The sequence below is a fragment of the Pimephales promelas genome, chromosome 5 (assembly GCF_988280905.1).
Source record: "Pimephales promelas chromosome 5, fPimPro1.hap1.1, whole genome shotgun sequence".
In the NCBI taxonomy this organism is placed as follows: Eukaryota; Metazoa; Chordata; class Actinopteri; order Cypriniformes; family Leuciscidae; genus Pimephales; species Pimephales promelas.
This window is the reverse complement of record NC_142773.1, coordinates 26,796,221-26,813,145: the sequence shown is the minus strand read 5'-3', so window position 1 is coordinate 26,813,145 and position 16,925 is coordinate 26,796,221. Positions and strand designations below refer to the sequence as shown.

At 43.0% G+C, this 16,925-nt stretch overlaps 1 protein-coding gene across 1 annotated transcript in view; it reads right to left on the bottom strand.

Annotated features, from left to right (window-relative positions):
* ccdc24 (coiled-coil domain containing 24) overlaps positions 1-16,925 on the bottom strand; it is a 130,265-nt gene that overhangs the window by 102,431 nt on the left and 10,909 nt on the right. The gene's annotated exons all lie outside the window — the stretch shown is intronic.

Genomic DNA, 16,925 nt, shown 5'->3' with positions numbered 1-16,925 from the left:
AGACCTGAGTGCAAAAATGGAGGCTCTAGACCCTTCCAGAGCTGAGATATTGAGATATTTATAGTGGGATAAATGCTACGTGGGATCTCAATATCTCAGCTCTGGAAGGGTCTAGAGCCTCCTTTTTTGCACTCAGGTCTAAGTCTCATGGCCCTCTATCAGAATCCAGAGTTTCAAGACGATCAGAGAAACTCAAAATTTCGACCCCCCTAAAAAAAACGTAAGGGGTAAAACTGTCGTTTTTTTTGGGGTGTGCGAAAAAATAAGTTTCTCCAATCCTCCTGCAACTCTGGATTCTGATAGAGGGCCATGAGACTTAGACCTGAGTGCAAAAATGGAGGCTCTAGACCCTTCCAGAGCTGAGATATCGAAACTCAAAAATTCGACCCGAAAAAAAAAAACGACAGTGGTACCCCTTTCGTTTTTTTTCTGGGTGAAAAATTAAGTTTCTCCAATCTTCTCAAAACTCTGGATTCTGATAGAGGGCCATGAGACTTAGACCTGAGTGCAAAAATGGAGGCTCTAGCCCCTTCCAGAGCTGAGATATCGAAACTCAAAAATTCAACCCGAAAAAAAAAACGACAGTGGTACCCCTTACGTTTTTTTTTTGGGCGAAAAATTAAGTTTCTCCAATCTTCTCAAAGCTCTGGATTATGATAAAGTGCCATGAGACTTAGACCTGAGTGCAAAAATGGAGGCTCTAGCCCCTTCCAGAGCTGAGATATCGAAACTCAAAAATTCGCCCCGAAAAAAAAAAACGACAGTGGTACCCCTTACGTTTTTTTTTTTTGGGCGAAAAATTAAGTTTCTCCAATCTTCTCAAAACTCTGGATTATGATAAAGGGCTATGAGACTTAGACCTGAGTGCAAAAATGGAGGCTCTAGCCCCTTCCAGAGCTGAGATATCGAAACTCAAAAATTCGCCCCGAAAAAAAAAACGACAGTGGTACCCCTTACGTTTTTTTTTTGGGCGAAAAATTAAGTTTCTCCAATCTTCTCAAAACTCTGGATTATGATAAAGGGCTATGAGACTTAGACCTGAGTGCAAAAATGGAGGCACTAGACCCTTCCAGAGCTGAGATATCGATATTAAAAAATTCGCCCCGAAAAAAAAACGACAGTGGTACCCCTTACGCTTTTTTTTTTTGGGCGAAAAATTAAGTTTCTCCAATCTTCTCAAAACGTTGGATTATGATAAAGGGCCATGAGACTTAGACCTGAGTGCAAAAATGGAGGCTCTAGCCCCTTCCAGAGCTGAGATATCGAAACTCAAAAATTCAACCCCCAAAAAAAACGACAGTGGTACCCCTTAAGTTTTTTATTTTTGGGCGAAAAATTAAGTTTCTCCAATCTTCTCAAAACTCTGGATTATGATAAAGGGCTATGAGACTTAGACCTGAGTGCAAAAATGGAGGCTCTAGACCCTTCCAGAGCTGAGATATCGAAACTCAAAAATTCGGCCCAAAAAAAAAACGACAGTGGTACCCCTTACGTTTTTTTTTTTTGGGCGAAAAATTAAGTTTCTCCAATCTTCTCAAAACTCTGGATTATGATAAAGGGCCATGAGACTTAGACCTGAGTGCAAAAATGGAGGCTCTAGCCCCTTCCAGAGCTGAGATATCGAAACTCAAAAATTCGGCCCCCCAAAAAAAAACGACAGTGGTACCCCTTACGTTTTTTTTTTGGGCGAAAAATTAAGTTTCTCCAATCTTCTCAAAACTCTGGATTATGATAAAGGGCCATGAGACTTAGACCTGAGTGCAAAAATGGAGGCTCTAGCCCCTTCCAGAGCTGAGATATCGAAACTCAAAAATTCGGCCCAAAAAAAAAACGACAGTGGTACCCCTTACGTTTTTTTTGGGGGGCGAAAAATTACGTTTCTCCAATCTTCTCAAAACTCTGGATTATGATAAAGGGCCATGAGACTTAGACCTGAGTGCAAAAATGGAGGCTCTAGCCCCTTCCAGAGCTGAGATATCGAAACTCAAAAATTCGCCCCGAAAAAAAAAACGTCAGTGGTACCCCTTACGTTTTTTTTTTGGGCGAAAAATTAAGTTTCTCCAATCTTCTCAAAACTCTGGATTATGATAAAGGGCTATGAGACTTAGACCTGAGTGCAAAAATGGAGGCTCTAGCCCCTTCCAGAGCTGAGATATCGAAACTCAAAAATTCGCCCCGAAAAAAAAAACGACAGTGGTACCCCTTACGTTTTTTTTTTGGGCGAAAAATTAAGTTTCTCCAATCTTCTCAAAACTCTGGATTATGATAAAGGGCTATGAGACTTAGACCTGAGTGCAAAAATGGAGGCTCTAGACCCTTCCAGAGCTGAGATATCGATATTAAAAAATTCGCCCCGAAAAAAAAACGACAGTGGTACCCCTTACGGTTTTTTTTTTGGGCGAAAAATTAAGTTTTTTGTCCAATCTTCTCAAAACTCTGGATTATGATAAAGGGCCATGAGACTTAGACCTGAGTGCAAAAATGGAGGCTCTAGCCCCTTCCAGAGCTGAGATATCGAAACTCAAAAATTCAACCCCAAAAAAAAAACGACAGTGGTACCCCTTACGTTTTTTTTTTTGGGCGAAAAATTAAGTTTCTCCAATCTTCTCAAAACTCTGGATTATGATAAAGGGCTATGAGACTTAGACCTGAGTGCAAAAATGGAGGCTATAGACCCTTCCAGAGCTGAGATATCGATATTAAAAAATTCGCCCCGAAAAAAAAAACGACAGTGGTACCCCTTACGGTTTTTTTTTTTGGGCGAAAAATTAAGTTTCTCCAATCTTCTCAAAACTCTGGATTATGATAAAGGGCCATGAGACTTAGACCTGAGTGCAAAAATGGAGGCTCTAGCCCCTTCCAGAGCTGAGATATCGAAACTCAAAAATTCAACCCCAAAAAAAAAACGACAGTGGTACCCCTTACGTTTTTTTTTTTTGGGCGAAAAATTAAGTTTCTCCAATCTTCTCAAAACTCTGGATTATGATAAAGGGCTATGAGACTTAGACCTGAGTGCAAAAATGGAGGCTCTAGCCCCTTCCAGAGCTGAGATATCGAAACCCAAAAATTCGGCCCAAAAAAAAAACGACAGTGGTACCCCTTACGTTTTTTTTTTTGGGCGAAAAATTAAGTTTCTCCAATCTTCTCAAAACTCTGGATTATGATAAAGGGCCATGAGACTTAGACCTGAGTGCAAAAATGGAGGCTCTAGCCCCTTCCAGAGCTGAGATATCGAAACTCAAAAATTCGGCCCAAAAAAAAAAACGACAGTGGTACCCCTTACGTTTTTTTTTGGGGGCGAAAAATTACGTTTCTCCAATCTTCTCAAAACTCTGGATTATGATAAAGGGCCATGAGACTTAGACCTGAGTGCAAAAATGGAGGCTTTAGCCCCTTCCAGAGCTGAGATATCGAAACTCAAAAATTCGGCCCAAAAAAAAACGACAGTGGCACCCCTTACGTTTTTTTTTTTTTGGGCGAAAAATTAAGTTTCTCCAATCTTCTCAAAACTCTGGATTCTGATAGAGGGCCATGAGACTTAGACCTGAGTGCAAAAATGGAGGCTCTAGCCCCTTCCAGAGCTGAGATATCGAAACTCAAAAATTCGGCCCAAAAAAAAAACGACAGTGGTACCCCTTACGTTTTGTTTTTTTGGCGAAAAATTACGTTTCTCCAATCTTCTCAAAACTCTGGATTATGATAAAGGGCCATGAGATTTAGACCTGAGTGCAAAAATGGAGGCTCTAGCCCCTTCCAGAGCTGAGATATCGAAACTCAAAAATTCGGCCCAAAAAAAAAAAACGAAAGTGGTACCCCTTACGTTTTTTTTTTTTTGGGCGAAAAATTAAGTTTCTCCAATCTTCTCAAAACTCTGGATTATGATAAAGGGCTATGAGACTTAGACCTGAGTGCAAAAATGGAGGCTCTAGACCCTTCCAGAGCTGAGATATCGAAACTCAAAAATTCGGCCCGAAAAAAAAAACGACAGTGCTACCCCTTAGGTTTTTTTTTTTTTTTGGGCGAAAAATTAAGTTTCTCCAATCTTCTCAAAACTCTGGTTTATGATAAAGGGCTATGAGACTTAGACCTGAGTGCAAAAATGGAGGCTCTAGACCCTTCCAGAGCTGAGATATCGAAACTCAAAAATTCAACCCGAAAAAAAAAAACGACAGTGGTACCCCTTACGTTTTTTTTGGGGGGCGAAAAATTAAGTTTCTCCAATCTTCTCAAAACTCTGGATTCTGATAGAGGGCCATGAGACTTAGACCTGAGTGCAAAAATGGAGGCTCTAGCCCCTTCCAGAGCTGAGATATCGAAACTCAAAAGTTCGGCCCAAAAAAAAAACGACAGTGGTACCCCTTACGTTTTTTTTTTGGGGCGAAAAATTAAGTTTCTCCAATCTTCTCAAAACTCTGGATTATGATAAAGGGCCATGAGACTTAGACCTGAGTGCAAAAATGGAGGCTCTAGCCCCTTCCAGAGCTGAGATATCGAAACTCAAAAATTCGACCCGAAAAAAAAAACGACAGTGGTACCCCTTTCGTTTTTTTTTTTCGGGTGAAAAATTAAGTTTCTCCAATCTTCTCAAAACTCTGGATTCTGATAGAGGGCCATGAGACTTAGACCTGAGTGCAAAAATGGAGGCTCTAGACCCTTCCAGAGCTGAGATATCGAAACTCAAAAATTCGACCCGAAAAAAAAAACGACAGTGGTACCCCTTTCGTTTTTTTTTTTTCGGGTGAAAAATTAAGTTTCTCCAATCTTCTCAAAACTCTGGATTCTGATCATGAGACTTAGACCTGAGTGCAAAAATGGAGGCTCTAGACCCTTCCAGAGCTGAGATATCGAAACTCAAAATTTCGACCAGAAAAAAAAACGACAGTGTTACCCCTTACGTTTTTTTTTTTTTGGGGGGGGGGGGGGGGGCGAAAAATTAAGTATCCCCAATATTCTCAAAACTCTGGATTCTGATAGAGGCCCATGAGACTTAGACTTGAGTGCAAAAATGGAGGCTTTAGACCCTTCCAGAGCTGAGATATTGAGATTTTTATAATGGCAATGGAAGGGTTCAATAAAATTCAGCCACCTTGTGGCCCCCTTAGTGCAGAGACCCCCAATTGCAGGCCCCAGCTGCAATGATACATTAAATTCTTGGCTATCATCACTAATATTCGGATTAACACTGTCTAACTAACACTTTAGGACCCAGTTCAATGTAACAAGTTTTGTCTGTCTAGCCCAAATGTGAAACTGCCGTGTGACATGATGTAATCACAACAAATTTGATCCTCAATACTGTATATTGTTATGTGTAGCAGGATGAGTGGTGGAGTGCACTGTGAAGAGGCAATGTGTAAATGTGATTGATACAACGTGAGGTCTTACTTATTTTTTAAAGAGGAAGAATTTCACACTCAGTGTGCAAGGACCTTAAGGCTTATGCTGAATATACACCAAAATATTATAATAACCTCCTCTAAAGGTTATTGGAAAAAAAAAAAAAAGCAGGCAGCGATGATGGGCCCCAAGCACAGGCGCCACCATCACCCCATGGCTTTAGAAAATTCTGTAAATATAGAAGGTAAATACATCAAATATCTCATTTATATCTGCCGTGTCTTGACATTATTCTGACCCCGTATTCAGCAATTCAGGTAAATATAAGCCGCTGATTTCAAAGCCTGTATTGACACACATATGACCGTGACTCGCAATAGTCACATCCACGTTCAGCTCAATGAGAAGTATACTTGTATCCGATTTCATACATAATATATGCACTTTTTTTTTTTTACTGTATTCAAAACAAGCTCCTTAAAGTTTGAGGGGGAAAATGCACACTGCCCACTTTCAGTGATTGGGCCCTAACAAAACAATGTAGACATGTAGAACCGTACTCGAGTCCGCTTACAAAGGGTGGGTTCATGGGATACGGTTCATGTGAATTCCAGTATGGTTTCCTGCTGATTTGAAGGGATTCACTAAAGTACATTATCTAATACACATGTACAGTTGGGACAGGTATCTGACGTGAAACCCCTGTAAACACACACACAGGTATCTGATGCACATGTACAGTTGGGACAGGTATCTGACGTGAAACCCCTGTAAACACACACAGGTATCTGATACACAGATGTACAGTTAGGACAGGTGTGTTTACAGGGGTTTCACGTCAGATACCTTTCCTAACTGTACATGTGTGTATCAGATACCTGTGTGTGTGTTTACAGGGGTTTCATGCAAGATACCTGTCCTAACTGTACATGTGTGCATCAGCTGTGTGTGTGTTTACAGGAGTTTCACGTCAGATACCTGTCCTAACTGTGCATGTGCATTAGATACCTGTGTGTGTGTTTACAGGGGTTTCATGAGATACCTGTCCTAACTGCACATGTGCATCAGATACCTGTGTGTGTGTTTACAGGAGTTTCACGTCAGATACCTGTCCTAACTGCACATGTGCATCAGCTGTGTGTGTGTTTACAGGAGTTTCACGTCAGATACCTGTCCTAACTGTGCATGTGCATTAGATACCTGTGTGTGTGTTTACAGGGGTTTCATGTCAGATACCTGTCCAAACTGCACATGTGTGCATCAGATACCTGTGTGTGTGTTTACAGGGGTTTCATGTCAGATACCTGTCCAAACTGCACATGTGTGCATCAGATACCTGTGTGTGTGTTTACAGGGGTTTCACGTCAGATACCTGTCCTAACTGTACATGTGTGCATCAGATACCTTGTGTGTTTACAGGGGTTTCATGTCAGACACCTGTCCTAACTGTACATGTGTGTATCAGATACCTGCGTGTGTGTTTACAGGGGTTTCACGTCAGATACCTGTCCTAACTGCGCATGTGCATCAGATACCTGTGTGTGTGTTTACAGGGGTTTCATGTCAGATACCTGTCCTAACTGTACATGTGTGTATCAGATACCTGCGTGTGTGTTTACAGGGGTTTCACGTCAGATACCTGTCCTAACTGCACATGTGCATCAGATACCTGTGTGTGTGTTTACAGGGGTTTCACGTCAGATACCTGTCCTAACTGTACATGTGTATCAGATACCTGTGTGTGTGTTTACAGGGGTTTCACGCAAGATACCTGTCCTAACTGCACATGTGTGCATCAGATACCTGTGTGTGTGTTTACAGGGGTTTCACGTCAGATACCTGTCCTAACTGTACATGTGTGCATCAGATACCTGTGTGTGTGTTTACAGGGGTTTCACGCAAGATACCTGTCCTAACTGTACATGTGTGCATCAGATACCTGTGTGTGTGTTTACAGGGGTTTCATGAGATACCTGTCCTAACTGTACATGTGCATCAGATACCTGTGTGTGTGTTTACAGGGGTTTCACGTCAGACACCTGTCCTAACTGCACATGTGCATCAGATACCTGTGTGTGTGTTTACAGGGGTTTCACGTCAGATACCTGTCCTAACTGTACATGTGTATCAGATACCTGTGTGTGTGTTTACAGGGGTTTCATGTCAGATACCTGTCCTAACTGTACATGTGTGTATCAGATACCTGCGTGTGTGTTTACAGGGGTTTCACGTCAGATACCTGTCCTAACTGTACATGTGTATCAGATACCTGTGTGTGTGTTTACAGGGGTTTCATGAGATACCTGTCCTAACTGTACATGTGCATCAGATACCTGTGTGTGTGTTTACAGGGGTTTCACGCAAGATACCTGTCCTAACTGTACATGTGTGCATCAGATACCTGTGTGTGTGTTTACAGGGGTTTCATGAGATACCTGTCCTAACTGTACATGTGCATCAGATACCTGTGTGTGTGTTTACAGGGGTTTCACGTCAGATACCTGTCCTAACTGTACATGTGTATCAGATACCTGTGTGTGTGTTTACAGGGGTTTCATGAGATACCTGTCCTAACTGTACATGTGTATCAGATACCTGTGTGTGTGTTTACAGGGGTTTCACGTCAGATACCTGTCCTAACTGTACATGTGCATCAGATACCTGTGTGTGTGTTTACAGGGGTTTCACGTCAGATACCTGTCCTAACTGGGCATGTGCATCAGATACCTTGTGTGGTTACAGGGGTTTCATGTCAGATACCTGTCCTAACTGTACATGTGTGCATCAGATACCTGTGTGTGTCTTTACAGGGGTTTCACGCAAGATACCTGTCCTAACTGTACATGTGTGCATCAGATACCTGCGTGTGTGTTTACAGGGGTTTCACGTCAGATACCTGTCCTAACTGCACATGTGTGCATCAGATACCTGTGTGTGTGTTTACAGGGGTTTCACGTCAGATACCTGTCCTAACTGCACATGTGTGCATCAGATACCTGTGTGTGTGTTTACAGGGGTTTCACATCAGATACCTGTCCTAACTGTACATATGTATCAGATACCTTGTGTGTTTACAGGGGTTTCATGTCAGATACCTGTCCTAACTGTACATATGTGCATCAGATACCTGCGTGTGTGTTTGCAGGGGTTTCACGTTAGATACCTGTCCTAACTGCACATGTGTGCATCAGATACCTGCGTGTGTGTTTGCAGGGGTTTCACGTTAGATACCTGTCCTAACTGCACATGTGCATCAGATACCAGTGTGTGTGTTTACAGGGGTTTCACGCAAGATACCTGTCCTAACTGTACATGTGTATCAGATACCTGTGTGTGTGTTTACAGGGGTTTCATGAGATACCTGTCCTAACTGTACATGTGTGCATCAGATACCTGTGTGTGTGTTTACAGGGGTTTCATGTCAGATACCTTTCCTAACTGCGCATGTGCATCAGATACCTGTGTGTGTGTTTACAGGGGTTTCATGTCAGATACCTTTCCTAACTGCACATGTGCATCAGATACCTTGTGTGGTTACAGGGGTTTCACGTCAGATACCTGTCCTAACTGTACATGTGTGTATCAGATACCTGCGTGTGTGTATACAGGGGTTTCACGTCAGATACTTGTCCTAACTGTACATATGTATCAGATACCTTGTGTGTTTACAGGGGTTTCATGTCAGATACCTGTCCTAACTGTACATGTGTGCATCAGATACCTGCGTGTGTGTTTGCAGGGGTTTCACGTTAGATACCTGTCCTAACTGTACATGTGTATCAGATACCTGTGTGTGTGTTTACAGGGGTTTCACGTCAGATACTTGTCCTAACTGTACATATGTATCAGATACCTTGTGTGTTTACAGGGGTTTCATGTCAGATACCTGTCCTAACTGTACATGTGTGCATCAGATACCTGCGTGTGTGTTTGCAGGGGTTTCACGTTAGATACCTGTCCTAACTGTACATGTGTATCAGATACCTGTGTGTGTGTTTACAGGGGTTTCACGTCAGATACCTGTCCTAACTGTACATGTGTGCATCAGATACCTGTGTGTGTGTTTACAGGGGTTTCACGTCAGATACCTGTCCTAACTGTACATGTGTGCATCAGATACCTGTGTGTGTGTTTACAGGGGTTTCACGTCAGATACCTGTCCTAACTGTACATGTGTGTATCAGAGACCTGTGTGTGTGTTTACAGGGGTTTCACGTCAGATACCTGTCCTAACTGCGCATGTGCATCAGATACCTGTGTGTGTGTTTACAGGGGTTTCATGTCAGATACCTGTCCTAACTGTACATGTGTGTATCAGATACCTGCGTGTGTGTTTACAGGGGTTTCACGCAAGATACCTGTCCTAACTGTACATGTGTATCAGATACCTGTGTGTGTGTTTACAGGGGTTTCACGCAAGATACCTGTCCTAACTGCACATGTGTGCATCAGATACCTGTGTGTGTGTTTACAGGGGTTTCACGTCAGATACCTGTCCTAACTGCGCATGTGCATCAGATACCTGTGTGTGTGTTTACAGGGGTTTCATGTCAGATACCTGTCCTAACTGTACATGTGTGTATCAGATACCTGCGTGTGTGTTTACAGGGGTTTCACGTCAGATACCTGTCCTAACTGTACATGTGTATCAGATACCTGTGTGTGTGTTTACAGGGGTTTCACGCAAGATACCTGTCCTAACTGTACATGTGTGCATCAGATACCTGTGTGTGTGTTTACAGGGGTTTCATGAGATACCTGTCTTAACTGTACATGTGCATCAGATACCTGTGTGTGTGTTTACAGGGGTTTCACGTCAGACACCTGTCCTAACTGCACATGTGCATCAGATACCTGTGTGTGTGTTTACAGGGGTTTCACGTCAGATACCTGTCCTAACTGTACATGTGTATCAGATACCTGTGTGTGTGTTTACAGGGGTTTCATGAGATACCTGTCCTAACTGTACATGTGCATCAGATACCTGTGTGTGTGTTTACAGGGGTTTCATGTCAGATACCTGTCCTAACTGTACATGTGTGTATCAGATACCTGCGTGTGTGTTTACAGGGGTTTCACGCAAGATACCTGTCCTAACTGTACATGTGTATCAGATACCTGTGTGTGTGTTTACAGGGGTTTCACGCAAGATACCTGTCCTAACTGCACATGTGTGCATCAGATACCTGTGTGTGTGTTTACAGGGGTTTCACGTCAGATACCTGTCCTAACTGCGCATGTGTGCATCAGATACCTGTGTGTGTGTTTACAGGGGTTTCATGTCAGATACCTGTCCTAACTGTACATGTGTGTATCAGATACCTGCGTGTGTGTTTACAGGGGTTTCACGTCAGATACCTGTCCTAACTGTACATGTGTATCAGATACCTGTGTGTGTGTTTACAGGGGTTTCACGCAAGATACCTGTCCTAACTGTACATGTGTGCATCAGATACCTGTGTGTGTGTTTACAGGGGTTTCATGAGATACCTGTCTTAACTGTACATGTGCATCAGATACCTGTGTGTGTGTTTACAGGGGTTTCACGTCAGACACCTGTCCTAACTGCACATGTGCATCAGATACCTGTGTGTGTGTTTACAGGGGTTTCACGTCAGATACCTGTCCTAACTGTACATGTGTATCAGATACCTGTGTGTGTGTTTACAGGGGTTTCATGAGATACCTGTCCTAACTGGGCATGTGCATCAGATACCTTGTGTGGTTACAGGGGTTTCATGTCAGATACCTGTCCTAACTGTACATGTGTGCATCAGATACCTGTGTGTGTCTTTACAGGGGTTTCACGCAAGATACCTGTCCTAACTGCACATGTGTGCATCAGATACCTGTGTGTGTGTTTGCAGGGGTTTCACGCAAGATACCTGTCCTAACTGCACATGTGTGCATCAGATACCTGTGTGTGTGTTTGCAGGGGTTTCACGTTAGATACCTGTCCTAACTGTACATGTGTGCATCAGATACCTGCGTGTGTGTTTACAGGGGTTTCACGTCAGATACCTGTCCTAACTGCACATGTGTGCATCAGATACCTGTGTGTGTGTTTACAGGGGTTTCACGTTAGATACCTGTCCTAACTGCACATGTGCATCAGATACCTGCGTGTGTGTTTACAGGGGTTTCACGCAAGATACCTGTCCTAACTGTACATGTGTATCAGATACCTGTGTGTGTGTTTACAGGGGTTTCATGAGATACCTGTCCTAACTGTACATGTGTGCATCAGATACCTTGTGTGTTTACAGGGGTTTCATGTCAGATACCTTTCCTAACTGCGCATGTGCATCAGATACCTGTGTGTGTGTTTACAGGGGTTTCATGTCAGATACCTGTCCTAACTGTACATGTGTGTATCAGATACCTGCGTGTGTGTATACAGGGGTTTCACGTCAGATACTTGTCCTAACTGTACATGTGTGCATCAGATACCTGTGTGTGTGTTTACAGGGGTTTCACATCAGATACCTGTCCTAACTGTACATATGTATCAGATACCTTGTGTGTTTACAGGGGTTTCATGTCAGATACCTGTCCTAACTGTACATGTGTGCATCAGATACCTGTGTGTGTGTTTACAGGGGTTTCATGTCAGACACCTGTCCTAACTGTACATGTGTATCAGATACCTGTGTGTGTGTTTACAGGGGTTTCATGTCAGATACCTTTCCTAACTGCGCATGTGCATCAGATACCTGTGTGTGTGTTTACAGGGGTTTCATGAGATACCTGTCCTAACTGCACATGTGCATCAGATACCTGTGTGTGTGTTTACAGGGGTTTCATGTCAGATACCTGTCCTAACTGCACATGTGCATCAGATACCTGTGTGTGCGTTTACAGGGGTTTCATGTCAGATACCTGTCCTAACTGCACATGTGTATCAGATACCTGTGTGTGTGTTTACAGGGGTTTCATGAGATACCTGTCCTAACTGCACATGTGCATCAGATACCTGTGTGTGCGTTTACAGGGGTTTCATGTCAGATACCTGTCCTAACTGCACATGTGCATCAGATACCTGTGTGTGTGTTTATAGGGGGTTTCATGTCAGACACCTGTCCTAACTGTACATGTGTATCAGATACCTGTGTGTGTGTTTACAGGGGTTTCACGTCAGATACCTGTCCTAACTGTACATGTGTATCAGATACCTGTGTGTGTGTTTACAGGGGTTTCATGAGATACCTGTCCTAACTGCACATGTGCATCAGATACCTGTGTGTGTGTTTACAGGGGTTTCATGTCAGATACCTTTCCTAACTGCACATGTGCATCAGATACCTTGTGTGGTTACAGGGGTTTCATGTCAGATACCTGTCCTAACTGTACATGTGTGTATCAGATACCTGCGTGTGTGTATACAGGGGTTTCACGTCAGATACTTGTCCTAACTGTACATGTGTATCAGATACCTGTGTGTGTGTTTACAGGGGTTTCATGAGATACCTGTCCTAACTGTACATGTGCATCAGATACCTGTGTGTGTGTTTACAGGGGTTTCATGTCAGATACCTGTCCTAACTGTACATGTGCATCAGATACCTGTGTGTGTGTTTACAGGGGTTTCATGTCAGATACCTGTCCTAACTGCACATGTGCATCAGATACCTTGTGTGGTTACAGGGGTTTCATGTCAGATACCTGTCCTAACTGTACATGTGTGTATCAGATACCTGTGTGTGTGTTTACAGGGGTTTCATGAGATACCTGTCCTAACTGTACATATGTATCAGATACCTTGTGTGTTTACAGGGGTTTCACGTCAGATACCTGTCCTAACTGTACATGTGCATCAGATACCTGTGTGTGTGTTTACAGGGGTTTCACATCAGATACCTGTCCAAACTGTACATGTGTATCAGATACCTGTGTGTGTGTTTACAGGGGTTTCACGTCAGATACCTGTCCTAACTGCACATGTGCATCAGATCAGGGTTCTCAAGGCTCACGCATTGGCCGTGAGACACACTCATTTCGACCGGTTCACACGCTCACACGCCACACTGTGTATTTCTCACGCTGAAAAGGCAATGCCAACCAAGTTGTCCTGGCTGAAAGCTTTCTAACGTTGTATACGAGACGCAGGCAAACAAAGTGAAGTTTCCTGCCGCCAGCGCGTATCTCCGCCAGATTGCGTTCGTTACTAGGCAACATATATGCGCGCTGCGTGCACCACTGATCTATACATGACATGTCATTCAGTAGCGCGAACACACGGAAATGGACGGAACATCCTCGGTATCCTAGGTAACCAACAACATCGCGCGAACACATGTGTCGTTATGGAGAAGAAGGTAAGTTGGAAGAAGCTCGTCTAACATTTTTGGGCTAGAACATTTAATATGTAGCCCATCACATTATTATTGATGCAGTCAAAAACTCTACAACTACTTTGCAACCAGGCTCAGTTTGGCTATCTTACGTTATCTGAAACTAAGAGAAATGTTAGTGGGTATGGAAAGGAATGAAGATTTATTGATTTTATTTTAAATTATATTATACTGTAATATTAATAGTCTTTCTAGTTACATTAAGGATGTATTACAGCAGATTGCTCTGGGTAATATTTAATCATTGTCATAATGTTGCATTTGTATTTTTCAAAGATGTCAGGAAAAAAGCAGAAAGATATTTTGTCATTTTGGGCACCAAAGGGTAAGCCCCCTAAAAAGGTTGCCAGATTAGAGGAGGAGACAGTGGAAGAGGTGGTGCACTCTAATCTGTCCATTTCTTCTCAATGTCCCACCACACAATAAATCATTCGTCTAGAAGACGCATTCAAAAATCAAAATGCAATTTTTAAAGATTTGTTTGAAACTGTTTGGAGCAATTTGTTATATTTTTGGTAAGCTATATTTGTAATACTGAGTTAAAGAGTATTTGATGTGATGAATTGCTCTGTCATTTATCAGATTTACTAATTGTTATAATTTTAATTTGTTCTGGTTAATTATGAACAATGGGTAAAATTGGGGGCGGGGATGGGTGGGGCGGGGCTTCATTATGGCTCCTCCCTAACCGCGTGTGATCTCACTCCAAGCTTTTGCTCAAACTTGAGAACCCTGCATCAGATACCTTGTGTGTTTACAGGGGTTTCATGTCAGATACCTGTCCTAACTGTACATGTGTATCAGATACCTGTGTGTGTGTTTACAGGGGTTTCATGAGATACCTGTCCTAACTGTACATGTGTGCATCAGATACCTGTGTGTGTGTTTACAGGGGTTTCATGAGATACCTGTCCTAACTGTACATGTGTGCATCAGATACCTGTGTGTGTGTTTACAGGGGTTTCACGTCAGATACCTGTCCTAACTGTACATGTGTATCAGATACCTGTGTGTGTGTTTACAGGGGTTTCACGTCAGATACCTGTCCTAACTGTACATGTGTATCAGATACCTGTGTGTGTGTTTACAGGGGTTTCATGAGATACCTGTCCTAACTGCACATGTGCATCAGATACCTGTGTGTGTGTTTACAGGGGTTTCACGTCAGATACCTGTCCTAACTGTACATGTGTGTATCAGATACCTGTGTGTGTGTTTACAGGGGTTTCATGCAAGATACCTGTCCTAACTGTACATGTGTATCAGATACCTGTGTGTGTGTTTACAGGGGTTTCATGAGATACCTGTCCTAACTGCACATGTGTGTATCAGATACCTGTGTGTGTGTTTACAGGGGTTTCATGAGATACCTGTCCTAACTGTACATGTGCATCAGATACCTGTGTGTGTGTTTACAGGGGTTTCACGTCAGACACCTGTCCTAACTGTACATATGTGCATCAGATACCTGTGTGTGTGTTTACAGGGGTTTCATGAGATACCTGTACTAACTGTACATGTGCATCAGATACCTGTGTGTGTGTTTACAGGGGTTTCACGTCAGATACCTGTCCTAACTGTACATGTGTGTATCAGATACCTGTGTGTGTGTTTACAGGGGTTTCATGCAAGATACCTGTCCTAACTGCACATGTGTGTATCAGATACCTGTGTGTGTGTTTACAGGGGTTTCATGAGATACCTGTCCTAACTGTACATGTGCATCAGATACCTGTGTGTGTGTTTACAGGGGTTTCACGTCAGACACCTGTCCTAACTGTACATGTGTGCATCAGATACCTGTGTGTGTGTTTACAGGGGTTTCATTCAAGATACCTGTCCTAACTGTACATGTGTATCAGATACCTGTGTGTGTGTTTACAGGGGTTTCACGCAAGATACCTGTCCTAACTGTACATGTGCATCAGATACCTGTGTGTGTGTTTACAGGGGTTTCACGTCAGACACCTGTCCTAACTGTACATGTGTGCATCAAATACCTGTGTGTGTGTTTACAGGGGTTTCACGTCAGACACCTGTCCTAACTGTACATGTGTGCATCAGATACCTGTGTGTGTGTTTACAGGGGTTTCACGTCAGACACCTGTCCTAACTGTACATGTGTGCATCAGATACCTGTGTGTGTGTTTACAGGGGTTTCATGCAAGATACCTGTCCTAACTGTACATGTGTATCAGATACCTGTGTGTGTGTTTACAGGGGTTTCATGAGATACCTGTCCTAACTGTACATGTGCATCAGATACCTGTGTGTGTGTTTACAGGGGTTTCACGTCAGACACCTGTCCTAACTGTACATGTGTGCATCAGATACCTGTGTGTGTGTTTACAGGGGTTTCATTCAAGATACCTGTCCTAACTGTACATGTGTATCAGATACCTGTGTGTGTGTTTACAGGGGTTTCACGCAAGATACCTGTCCTAACTGTACATGTGCATCAGATACCTGTGTGTGTGTTTACAGGGGTTTCACGTCAGACACCTGTCCTAACTGTACATGTGTGCATCAAATACCTGTGTGTGTGTTTACAGGGGTTTCACGTCAGACACCTGTCCTAACTGTACATGTGTGCATCAGATACCTGTGTGTGTGTTTACAGGGGTTTCACGTCAGACACCTGTCCTAACTGTACATGTGTGCATCAGATACCTGTGTGTGTGTTTACAGGGGTTTCATGCAAGATACCTGTCCTAACTGTACATGTGTGTATCAGATACCTGTGTGTGTGTTTACAGGGGTTTCACGTCAGATACCTGTCCTAACTGCGCATGTGCATTAGATACCTGTGTGTGTGTTTACAGGGGTTTCACGTCAGATACCTGTCCTAACTGTACATGTGTGTATCAGATACCCGTGTGTGTGTTTACAGGGGTTTCACGCAAGATACCTGTCCTAACTGTACATGTGTGTATCAGATACCTGTGTGTGTGTTTACAGGGGTTTCATGCAAGATACCTGTCCTAACTGCACATGTGTGTATCAGATACCTGTGTGTGTGTTTACAGGGGTTTCATGTCAGACACCTGTCCTAACTGTACATGTGTGCATCAGATACCTGTGTGTGTGTTTACAGGGGTTTCATGCAAGATACCTGTCCTAACTGTACATGTGTGTATCAGATACCTGTGTGTGTGTTTACAGGGGTTTCACGTCAGATACCTGTCCTAACTGCGCATGTGTGTATCAGATACCTGTGTGTGTGTTTACAGGGGTTTC